We start from the raw sequence: 13,673 nt of genomic DNA on the forward strand, positions 1-13,673 counted from the left end.
GGGGAAACTTTATTGACACATTCCTGGGGTCAGATACATCACATGATCACACTGACAGAACCACAGGCACATAGACACAGGCAACAGAGCATGCACAATGTCGGCACTAGTACAGTGTATATCCACCTTTCGCAGCAATGCAGGCTGCTATTCTCCCATGGAGACGATCGTAGAGATGCTGGATGTAGTCCTGTGGAACGGCTTGCCATGCCATTTCCACCTGGCGCCTCAGTTGGACCAGCGTTCGTGCTGGACGTGCAGACCGCGTGAGACGACGCTTCATCCAAACATGCTCAATGGGGGACAGATCCGGAGATCTTGCTGGCCAGGGTAGTTGACTTACACCTTCTAGAGCACGTTAGGTGGCACGGGATACATGCGGACGTGCATTGTCCTATTGGAATAGCAAGTTCCCTTGCCGGTCTAGGAATGGTAGAACGATGGGTTCGATGACGGTTTGGATGTACCGTGCACTATTCAGTGTCCCCTCGACGATCACCAGTGGTGTACGACCAGTGTAGGAGATCGCCCCCCCACACCATGATGCCGGGTGTTGGCCCTGTGTGCCTCGGTCGTATGCAGTCCTGATTGTGGCGCTCACCTGCACGGCGCCAAACACGCATACGAACATCATTGGCACCAAGGCAGAAGCGACTCTCATCGCTGAAGACGACACGTCTCCATTCGTCCCTCCATTCACGCCTGTCGCGACACCACTGGAGGCGAGCTGCACGATGTTGGGGCGTGAGCGGAAGACGGCCTAACGGTGTGCGGGACCGTGGCCCAGCTTCATGGAGACGGTTGCGAATGGTCCTCGCCGATACCCCATGAGCAACAGTGTCCCTAATTTGCTGGGAAGTGGCGGTGCGGTCCCCTACGGCACTGCGTAGGATCCTACGGTCTTGGCGTGCATCCGTGCGTCGCTGCGGTCCGGTCCCAGGTCGACGGGCACGTGCACCTTCCGCCGACCACTGGCGACAACATCGATGTACTGTGCAGACCTCACGCCCCACGTGTTGAGCAATTCGGCGGTACGTCCACCCGGCCTCCCGCATGCCCACTATACGCCCTCGCTCAAAGTCCGTCAACTGCACATACGGTTCATGTCCACGGTGTCGCGGCATGCTACCAGTGTTAAAGACTGCGATGGAGCTCCGTATGCCACGGCAAACTGGCTGACACTGACGTCGGCGGTGCACAAATGCTGCGCAGCTAGCGCCATTCGACGGCCAACACCGCGGTTCCTGGTGTGTCCGCTGTGCCGTGCGTGTGATCATTGCTTGTATAGCCCTCTCGCAGTGTCCGGAGCAAGTATGGTGGGTCTGACACACCGGTGTCAATGTGTTCTTTTTTCCATATCCAGGAGTGTAGAATACTTCAAACGGGAAAGACATCAATATCTAGCTCCAGCGGTGTCAACGGAACAGCAAAAGTGCCATATGCAAATTCTGTACATCAAGTTGTGAGAACAAGACACCAAATGAAGTGCTCAAATTGTAACAAACATGTTTGTAAAACTTACGTTAGAAACCACTGTCCAAAATGTGGAATTCTTAACGGAAGTCTGTTCTAGTACTTCCCGTTATTGAGAATTCAGACGCTAAGTAAAACTCTATTCCGCAGCAGCTCATTGAGGGCCAGAACTTACATCATTGTTGGGACTATTGACATGTAATACTGTAAAATTTGCTTTAATTGTAACAAATTGTAACAATTGCTACTATAAAATTATAGTAGTTTTTAGCAATTTGCGCCCTTTAAATACATATCAGGTCACTACGACCCGGAAGAGCATGTGTGTGTAACTTTTTTAAGGAAAAAAGCAGGGTTGAGAACTATGTCGGCCTCCTGTAATATGCATATTCAGTTACTGTCTTTGAATAAAAATGTCACTTCTGTTCGTCTCGTTGCATATCTCTTTCAGTTACTTTCTCTACTATAATGTATTAACCTTTCTATGTATGATCTACAACTACATCATACTCCACAAGCCACCTGATGGTGTGTGACGGAGGGTACCTTCGGTACCACTATCTGATCCATCCAACCCTGTTGCACACCCGACCAGTGCGTGGGGAGAGTCATAGCCAGTAAGTCTCTGCATTGCCTCTAATTCCTCGAATTTTCTCCTCATGGTCAATCCGCGAGATGTAGGAGTGGGGAAGAGGGGGGGGGGAGAGTAATATGTTGTCCGACTTCTCCTGAAACGTGCTGTCCCGAAATTTCACGCTTCATAGAGCCAAGTCACATGGCAATCACACATCATGCGAACGTTACCTTCATCCTTGAGTTCTCGACACCGGCGTATATTTAGAAGCGATGATCTTGAGATGAGAATAAATATTGTAATTTTAAGTGTGTAATTACTCTTACTCTTTGTTTCGGTCCCGATGGACTAATACGTGGATAGAAAAAAGTGAATTGTTGATCTTAAAATATTAAATAATTCCGTGTTCGCAATGTGAAGCTTAGGTAATTCTTTTACAATGAAAGTAATATAGTTGTCTTTCTTTCTAAATATTAAGGAATATGTAAGAAAACTTTCATCCTTGTTTAATACAGATGTGCGAGAGAACTGAACTTCTATGTTTTTTTTAATCGTATAGAAGCGTTCATGTGTCCTTTGTTACCAAAAAAGATCAAGGCGATGAAGTATCGTAAGGATTAGTAAAGAAAAGCACAAAAACGAGAAAAAGGCTTGAGATATTCTTTTTCATATCACTTTCACACCGTAAAGTTTGGCTCTGAGGCTTATTCTGCAACGAGTTCGATTACATAGGACATACGTGCTCGGATGTACGAAGCAAAGCTGTAGAGAATATAAATAACTTTTATTGAATAGATCTGTTAGACTAAGATTAACATTTTCTCATTGATGGGTTTATAGTATTCGAGTATTCGAACTACACGGTTAAATCACTTTAATGTGAAAATCTGTGAAACGGCTGGATAGACTTTTTTTTTTTTTTTTTTTTTTTTTTTTTTTTTTTTTTTTTTTTTTTTTTTTGCGCAGACCGCTGCGAAACGTACAGGAAGAAAATCATTCAGATTCTGGAAGGTACCGACAGGGATAGGGAGCCATTCCGGTTCCAGTACAGTAATCAGCTGCGCTTGAATTCTTGGTTCAAATTCGATGGCGCAATCGGCCCGATTGAGGCGGTACCACAGATTCTCGATTGGTTTTAAATCCGGGGACTTTGGTGGCAGGCAGATCCATTCTGGTACTATTCGAACCACACACGTACGCTGCGAACCCCGTGACACGCTGCATTGTCCTGGTGGAAGATGTTATTTAGTCGACGAAACACAAACTGTATACAGGGCCGCACAAGTTTACCAAGACCGGACTCACACACGCATAAAAAAAGGTTTGTATCACCCCGATTTCCAGAACTCCAGAAGACAGACGTTGACTGTGGATATTGTGCCACAGACACAGTACCTTTGACTGTTCAGGGATGTCACTAAACCCTCCCAAAGACGTAAACAACCATGCATGACCAGCGCCTATTAGACGGAGGGGGTCGGACAGCCAATCAGTTCCAGTCATTCCACCAGGAAGCAGGTGCACGGCTCGTGTTGTCTGTAGTTTAACCATGCCTAGACGTTCAATACCGAGGTTCGTTCGCGTCCGTAGTGTTAGTTTGTGACAAGAAGGACTGTCAACAAGGGAAGTGAATAAAAGCGATGTTGTACGGACATGGAGGAGATACAGGGAAACAGGAAATGTCGATGACATGCCTCGCTCAGGCCTCCCAAGGCCTACTACTGCAGTGGATGACCACTAACTACGGATTATGGCTCGGAGGAACCCTGACAGCAACGCCACCATGTTGAATAATGCTTTCCGTGCAGCCACAGGACGTCGTGTTACGACTCAAACTGTGCGCAATAGCTGCATGATACGCAACTTCGCTCACGACGTCCATGGCGACCTCCATCTTTGCAACCACGACACCATCAGCGGTACAGATAGGCCCAACAACATGATGAAAGGACCACTCGGGATTGGCATCACATTCTGCTTACCGATGAGTGTCGCATATGCCTTCAACCAGACATTCGTCGGAGACGTGTTTCGAGGCAATCCGGTCAGGCTGAACGCCCTAGACACACCGTACAGCGAGTGCAGAAACGCGTAGGTTCTCTGCTGTTATGGGTTGGCATTATGTGGGTCCAACGTACGCCACTGGTGATCATGGAAGGGGCCGTAACGGCTGTACGATACGTGAATGCCATCCTCTGACCGATAGTGCAACCATATCGGCAGCATATTGCCAAGGCATTCGTCTTCGTGGACGACAATTCGCGCCCCCATCGTGCACATCTTGTGAACGGCTTCCTTCACGATAACGACATCGTTCGACTAGAGTGGCCAGCATGTTCTCCAGACATGAACCCTATGGAACACGCCTGACATAGATTGAAAAGGGCTGTTTTTAGACGACGTAACCCACCAACCACTCTGAGGTATCTACGCTAAATCACTATTAAGGAGTGGGACAATCTGGACGAACAGTGCCTTGATGAAATTGTGGACAGTATGCCACTACAGATACAGGCATGCATCTGTGCAAGAGGACGTGCTACTGGGTATTAGAGGTACCGGCGTGTACAGCAGTCTTGACCAACACCTCTGGAGGTCTCGCTGTATGGTGGTGCAACATGCAATGTGTGGATTTCATGAGCCATAAAAAGGCCGGAAATGATGTTTATGTTCATCTCTATTCCAATTTTCTGTACAGGTTCCGGAACCGAAGCGATGCAAAACATTTTTTGATGTGTGTACTAATCCTGATACACAGAATCTTCCAGGACGACGAGATTATGCACGGAATGCCAGTTAAACATTCCTCCTAGCGCATATGATGTGCAGATTTACAGCTTGTAAGCTCCTCCTCATTACCCTCCCGAAGGATATTATTTCGATCTTCGTCCCAAGATGTGAACTGAATAGAGAGCGAGCTCAGAATGCTGATGATGGATAACAGTGCTGCGCCATACAAATCATTCTCCTGAAAAAGCGCGCCCTCCTCCACCCTGGATCCTTCCGACCAGTGTTGCAGGGAAGTTCACAACGGCTATCTGTCCCACAGAGCATGAACACGATTCATGTAAAAAGGCCTCATGTCGGCATTCAGTGAACGTCAAGTTGCGGTATTGGCGCGCTAATTCCGGACCTTGTCGTCAATGAACAGCAGCATGATTTCTATTACGTGAACCTGGCAGCACAGTTATCAACCATAAACAATGTGAGCTCGCTCTCTACTCAGTTCACATCTTAGGATGTGTATGAGCCTGAGGCCACCTTCGACGGCCTACAGGCAGCAATATTCGTAGATCGGTCGTTGAGCAGACAGCGTTGGTAGCCTCCTGGCTCATCTGAGTACCCAGTTGCTCAACAGTTGCTTGTCTGTTCGCCCTTACATGGAGTACCACAGTTACCTCGGTGCCGGTTTTAGCTAGCACCATTTTGCCATGCGCGGTATACTTCAACCATGACGCCACGCGAACAGTTTAAAAACCAAGTCGTTGCAGTTTCCTCCGTTGGCCCGAAAGCCAATGATCGTGCCCGTTTGGACGTCAGATATATCGCTCCGTTTCTTAATAACAACGACTGCTCTTCGCGTCCTCTCGACACTCTTCATATGCCCTTCACTGCTAATACAGCCATCTGCTGTGTTTTAATTGTTACTGCACGGCGACGTCGAGTATAGGGCGTTGGTCACGTTAACGAGACTGGACAGTGTATGATACTGAACTATCGAACTTTGGAACTCAGATTACTTGTTACAGTGTTGATGTCGTCCAACCACAAACTACACGCATTTTACATTTCGTCTGCTAGAAGAACTTAGTTCTCTTGATGTTCGTTAGTGCAACTTGTGAGATGTACATGCACCTCACGTATTCCACTTTTGTCTCAATTTATTGAAAGATGTGCCTGTGAGATTGAGTTTTCTGTTGTGTGAATGTGCATGCACGTTGCTCTTTGTTTCTGGTCTCAATTATGGAACTGGTTCGGTGCACCCCAGCAGCACGCAGCGAGAGTTGTGCTGTATGTAGTATGCATGCGAGTGAGTCTCTGTAGGGACGCAAGTCTAGCGAGCAGCGCTGGGCTGGCGCGCTTACTAACGGGCATGATTTGTATTACGTGAAGCTGGAAGCACAGTTATCTACCATAAACACTGTGAGCTTGCTCTCTATTCAGTTCACATCTTAGGATAAAGATCGAAACAATATGCTGAGGGAGTATAAAGAGGAAGAGCTTGCGAACCGTAAATATGAACATCATATGCGCTAGGAGGAACTGTGTTGATTTGCTTTATAACGATGAGTGTCGCCTAGCTCTATAAACAGTGGTTTCCTAGTAGTGATGGTCAGGCGCACGAGCTAACAGCAAGGACTGCAGTAAATGTATCACGTTTCAGTGGAAACGCAATAACACACGCTTGTATAACGTAACGCTCACCGAGCGAACTTGCGAGACAAGGTGAGCCAGACTCGGAACAACGCCCGCAGCGGAATAACGACAGTGGCCTGGTGTACTGGCCAGCCTGAATATGTTTTTTAGGCTGTTTCCCACGCTCGTTTAGGCAAATAACGGGCTGGTCCCCAGTTCATACTTCAGGAAATACGATACAAAAACAGTTAAGATACGATCATACACAGAACAAAGTTTATAAATTTTCAAACAACTTACGGGTATTCAGCCAGGTAATATTTTCAGCGACCGCCGATATTTCGGCGGGAGAACACCCCGCCATTTTCAAGGCAAACTGCACCGGACAGGAGATGTACAGGCTAATTTAAAACTCAGGTTCTTAGAACGATGTAGGAAAGATAAAACACACCAACACTAGTGCCACCAAAGATGACCAAAGTCAGAGATATCGATAGTGAGACTACGAACTAGCAGGTGAGGTAACATTGACTCTATCTCAATGTTTTTTGACAAAGGAGAGAGAGAGCAGGATTCCAAACAGAGTTTAAACAAAAACCTCCACCCCTGTTTACAAGGTTGCTAGCTACTTCAATTTCAACTGCCTCCTTAGTAGCACTGTCCCAATAGCTGGACGTGCATGCCAATATCTCGGTGTTGCTATGTATCACGGGGTGACCAGTATCCAAGCAATGTTCGGTAATAGCAGATCTACTTGGGTGCTGTAATCGTGTGTGCCGTTTATGCTCAGTGCATCAGTCCTCCACCGTCCTGATGGTGTGACTAATATATGCTATGCAACAGCTACAAGGAATGAAATTTACGCCCGCCTTACGAAAACCAAGGTCATCCTTAACAGAACAAAAAATCACTTCAATTTTAGATGAAGGTCGGAAAACACATTTCACATCGTATTTCCGTAAAATACGGCCGATCTGGTTGGAAGTGCTTCCTACGTAAGGCAAAAAGGCAGTAACTTAGGTGTCGACTGGGAATTATCATCAATCACCCTATGCACAGTTGGTCGATAGCGCAACGCATGTTCAATCTATCACAATAACGATTTTGAAGAAACGTAACTTCAAGATGGGACAGCTCGGCTGGCAAAGTCTCGGCGTCGGAAACGACATGTGCCCTGTGTACCAAGGTACGAAGTACCCCTTCACGCTGAGCCGGATGGTGACAACTATTAGCCTGTAAATACAAGTCGGAGTGAGTAAGTTTCCTGTGAGCTGCATGTCCCAATGATCCACCATCCTTCCTCCTAACCAAAACGTCAAGAAAGGGAAGACAACCATTCCCTTCCACCTCCATCGTAAAACGAATGTTCGGGTGGATCGAGTTCAGATGTTCTAGAAAGGCATTTACATTCTCCCTACCATGAGGCCAAACAACAGTTTTGTCACCATATCTGAAGAAACAGGAGGGTTTCAAAGCCGCCGACTCCAATGCACTTTCCTCGAAGTCTTCCATAAACAAATTTGTGATCATAGGACAAAACGTAACTGACGACTTGGAAGACAAATAGGGCACCCGGTCGTAAAGTTAAATAAATTTAATTTGCAAATCTAAAGTCCATTGGATCCCCTACTAATATGGATTAGTAGGTGGAGAAAGAAGAAGAAAATTCAGTAGTGCCCTAAGTATTTATAAGCAGTTAGAAGTCGACGATTTGACACGGAGCAAAATCATCCCTTTGTCTGTTGATGCAGATGTATTTTAACGAAAAGTATATCTGCTTCGGTTGATTTTATAGCTACAATCAGTATAGAAACTGACACGTATTTTAAATAATTTTTTGACTTATGTATATTGTAGATACACTCCTGGAAATGGAAAAAAGAACACATTGACACCGGTGTGTCAGACCCATCATACTTGCTCCGGACACTGCGAGAGGGCTGTACAAGCAATGATCACACGCACGGCACAGCGGACACACCAGGAACCGCGGTGTTGGCCGTCGAATGGCGCTAGCTGCGCAGCATTTGTGCATCGCCGCCGTCAGTGTCAGCCAGTTTGCCTTGGCATACGGAGCTCCATCGCAGTCTTTAACACTGGTAGCATGCCGCGACACCGTGGACGTGAACCGTATGTGCAGTTGACGGACTTTGAGCGAGGGCGTATAGTGGGCATGCGGGAGGCCGGGTGGACGTACCGCCGAATTGCTCAACACGTGGGGCGTGAGGTCTCCACAGTACATCGATGTTGTCGCCAGTGGTCGGCGGAAGGTGCACGTGCCCGTCGACCTGGGACCGGACCTCAGCGACGCACGGATGCACGCCAAGACCGTAGGATCCTACGCAGTGCCGTAGGGGACCGCACCGCCACTTCCCAGCAAATTAGGGACACTGTTGCTCATGGGGTATCGGCGAGGACCATTCGCAACCGTCTCCATGAAGCTGGGCTACGGTCCCGCACACCGTTAGGCCGTCTTCCGCTCACGCCCCAACATCGTGCAGCCCGCCTCCAGTGGTGTCGCGACAGGCGTGAATGGAGGGACGAATGGAGACGTGTTGTCTTCAGCGATGAGAGTCGCTTCTGCCTCGGTGCCAATGATGGTCGTATGCGTGTTTGTCGCCGTGCAGGTGAGCGCCACAATCAGGACTGCATACGACCGAGGCACACAGGGCCAACACCCGGCATCATGGTGTGGGGAGCGATCTCCTACACTGGCCGTACACCACTGGTGATCGTCGAGGGGACACTGAACAGTGCACGGTACATCCAAACCGTCATCGAACCCATCGTTCTACCATTCCTAGACCGGCAAGGGAACTTGCTGTTCCAACAGGACAATGCACGTCCGCATGTATCCCGTGCCACCCAACGTGCTCTAGAAGGTGTAAGTCAACTACCCTGGCCAGCAAGATCTCCGGATCTGTCCCCCATTGAGCATGTTTGGGACTGGATGAAGCGTCGTCTCACGCGGTCTGTACGTCCAGCACGAACGCTGGTCCAACTGAGGCGCCAGGTGGAAATGGCATGGCAAGCCGTTCCACAGGACTACATCCAGCATCTCTACGATCGTCTCCATGGGAGAATAGCAGCCTGCATTGCTGCGAAAGGTGGATATACACTGTACTAGTGCCGACATTGTGCATGCTCTGTTGCCTGTGTCTATGTGCCTGTGGTTTTGTCAGTGTGATCATGTGATGTATCTGACCCCAGGAATGTGTCAATAAAGTTTCCCCTTCCTGGGACAATGAATTCACGGTGTTCTTATTTCGATTTCCAGGAGTGTAGTTGGGGGAGAAAGGAACTGAAAGTCAGTTATATCGGGACCGTACGGAGAATCAACTGCGCCAAGTGAATATGTTTGCCAGACTGGCATTCGAACTCTGGATCTGCCACTAATTAGGTAGTTGCATTAACCACTACGCCAGCCCCACACAGTGTTCACCTTTACTGCGTGTACTATCTCAGTGCGCTCCCCATTCTCACCTAGCGCCACGTATCCGATGTCCCCTCCTTCATTCTCCACTTCGCTACTTTGAGATTCCCTGTGCACTTACCAGGAAGGTGGTGGACTGATGACCCATCCAGGAACCTCAGTTAACGAATGGATGGTGTCTGTTCTATGGGACAAATCCGAAAGAGGAGATACCATGCATTCATATAATGTTTAAACTCTTTAAGAAATTAAAAACACTTTCTTTAAATGTCAGCTTTCATAACGACGAGTGAGGCGGGATACTAGGGTAGGCACACTGGCTCATACTACGTCATGGAGTACACTGAACAAGAAAAATATTGTACAGGAGTAATAATCAAACACACTAAAACAATGCAAGGAAATAGGAATAATTATTAGTAGCGTATCTGTTCAATAGTGAACTGAATATGGGGTGTAAGCTGACATCGAAATGGCATTATATCTGTGGTGTTAATGTGTGTGATTAAATGATCTAAGGGGTGGTTCAGTCCACCAGAAAAGGTTTTATTTCTTTTTCTTAGGATCCATCCTTTAATTAGTGTGGTGGAGCGAAAGATGAGTGGTACGACTGGGTTGATTACGCACATTATCCTTCGCAGTATTTTTTCAGAAAAGAATCCTCAATAATTATCAGACGTCTCATGCTAATAAGAAACATAATAATTGCTATTAATTAGCAGTAATAGCAAGAATTCTGCCTTCAGGATGGACAGCGTAATAAAATGAAAACAGCATTCCACACTACAGAAATTGTGATTTAAAATATTTTGTAAACACGAACTCTTGTTCGGCTTTCGCGAATGTCTAAGACATTCATTTTATCTGAAGAACCAGGTAATAACCGACTGCTACATTTGTATAAAACTGACTTCTCGCAACCCCATTGTGACTAAGTGCAAGGAGTGAAACAGCTCGCATCCAGAGCGAAACATTGGTTCGAAATGAGCTACTGAGCATTCAGTAACATAGTCAATTTCAAATGATACATTTTTATTTATTTTGTAATTTATATAATTATTTTAACCAATTATTTCTCATCGGAAATTTATAGTAAGTTAACAATCCAATGTTTATAGTACATAAAACGAGAATAATAACAATAAAAACAATGTCAGTATGTAGGGGAGAGTATTGCACCTACTGTTTAGTGTACCTAGGAACACATGATGTTTCCCGGCCAGTGTTTCACTCTAGAGACCGATTTTTGAATAACATGAGGGAACACGCACAACGAATAGTCATAAGCAGTTTCTGTCATTTTCTACTGTTGCTGTTGTTGTGAGAAATGAAATTGCGTTTTCTGCAGCGTTTGAAAATACTACGAATTCTACATATTTAGTGTTGTATAATATATTCCATCTATTTGGAATTTAGTGTTAATTTTTCAGTTACAGACTTTTGTGGCGAGTAAAATTCTGGCAATTTTCAGAACTAGTTACATGACGTGAGGTCAGGCAACACTTTGTCGGTCGTACTCCATCTTGTACCTTGAAACGAAAGGGTCTCTACAAATGAAACATGTGATATTTACAAATGAACTGAGTTTCCTTAACGTCTGAAAACCTTTCCCCGTTTTGAAAATGGAAATTGCTTTTAGTAACCAGTAGCTCGTATTTCCCAATAATTTCAACTTGTGACTGAGTCTTGATACACTTCTACTTAATCCTATTTAACTTACTGGTAATTGGAGTGTAGTAGAGTAATAATGTAACCCACAGACTATTAACTATAGTACTGAGGAGATTTTGTCAACTGCAGCAATCGTAAATTGGAATAAAGTATTTGTTCCTAGATGTATGACTGTGTTGTACCTAGGAGCAGTTTTTACAGTTGGAAGAGTCTTACATTTCCTGAGAAATCTTTGTAATTTCAGAAAAAGACAGTAGCACAAACATCTAAATACATATTGCACTGTAAGCGGAAATTTAAAAAATAAACTGTGAAAAGAAACTAAAATTAAAATTTAAGGGACTATGGCAGTTCTGGTACTTCACAACGCAGTGCCGACAGATAAATCGGAGTCAAGCATCTTATATGAAATTTCTAAGAGCTGTGAAAAGACGTACAGAATTATATTATAAAAGAAGTAGACATTGGGAAAGAGTTAAACGTTTAGCCAGTTGAAGGTGTAGTAGATAAATTTAGTCTGAAATGAAAGGGCCATGCGGCAAAAATGCCAGAGCATTGATTACCACTATAAGCCGTGAAATACGTACCACATGGGATAAGAGGGGCCGTAGTAAAACCAGTGAGAGATGACACGAATAAGGCTGGCCCACGAATACAGATCCAGCGCCACAACTATTCCCTGAAAAATTACGTTCAATATACTGTATGATAAATCAGAAATGTCAGTCTGATTATGAATGTGTTCAGTTATTGCCTCATCGCGTTTGTTTGAATGTAAGTACTGCTGTCTGTCAGAAATGAATAACGTCAGTAAAAAGAGAATGGTATCTCGAAAATAGGTTGAATGGACTGGCGAAGAGCAACAAATACTGCATGAAAGCTAGCAGATGAGACAGAGGAAAAGAAAAGAAAAAAACGGAAATAGAAATGAAGGAAGTAAGGTAGTGTTGACAGTGTGACAGAAACAAGGTTTCCCTGTGGACCGAAGGAAGGCTGCTGAGATATTCCTAGAGGTTGCCCGCGCAGCAAAAAATGAACAAAAGGACTATTAATACACTGCAGGAAGCATTGCAACTCATCGAAGTCCGACTGAACTTGTGTGAAGGAAAGAAACCTTATCATCGTACTCCTCGCTGAAAAATATGGTTGTTTGGAGGCAAAATCCAGATGAATACGCTGCACGCTAACAGTGTCCTTACACTACGAGACGACTGTGTTTATTATAGTTTTATTACGTCTTTACATCTGTTCACGGGGCCTGTCTTGGCAAAAGTTTTAGGTATTCTACATAATAGTTTAGAAGAAAGACAGACTTGTAAAGAACGCGTTGATTGAAACTGGTAATAAAGCAATAGAAAAATGTTTTTTGTGGACAGTTCGTCTACGCTTCGTAAATTTTTCGTGAAAAAGTCAGAGTAAATACGTAACAATTGCTCTGTATGAGTATGTAATTTCATTATTAATTTCTTTAATATAGTGTTTGCAAAGAGTAATATAATGGTTAGAGAACAACATAGTTCGGAGCGTATCTACGAGTCAAAAGAGACATCCTGTTGATTTCCAGTTTTCCACTTTAACCATTTGATGTGTGACCCACATCTTTTGCACATTTATATAGCTCTGCTGTAAATACTGAGCAGTGTTCCGAAAGCCGACACTGGAAAACGTCGGTGCCAATGACGAGCTTACACCCGACACCAAGGCCAGACCAAGAGCCATCAGTGTACACAAATGTACTATCGCGAATTCCTGGGCTCGATTTGTCGGATACAAATTTTAAATGAAAATAAGTATTTTGTGGATATTATAATGCATTAATATTTAGTTTTAAGTTTTACTGGTAAAATATAGGGCAGCTGATAACATTTTGAACATTAAGTTAAAACGAGTACAATTTTTAATCCTGAATAATTTTCTTTTCAAAAATTACGTAATGAGAACTGAAACATTAGCCACCAGTATTATTTGTCGCAAACTGTTTATAAATTGATGATTACGGTACTGACAGAGAACAAATCATAAAAATTCGTCGCATTACTTTTTAACGTTGATGTACACCACACTGTTAAGGTCCGGCATACCTGTTTTGTTGTCTTTGTTTTTCTGTCCTTTTAAATATGACAAAATGAACATCTTCGTTCTGACAAACCATGAGCTGGTGCTGTA

This window comes from Schistocerca cancellata, chromosome 8, assembly GCF_023864275.1.
Source record: "Schistocerca cancellata isolate TAMUIC-IGC-003103 chromosome 8, iqSchCanc2.1, whole genome shotgun sequence".
In the NCBI taxonomy this organism is placed as follows: domain Eukaryota; kingdom Metazoa; phylum Arthropoda; class Insecta; order Orthoptera; family Acrididae; genus Schistocerca; species Schistocerca cancellata.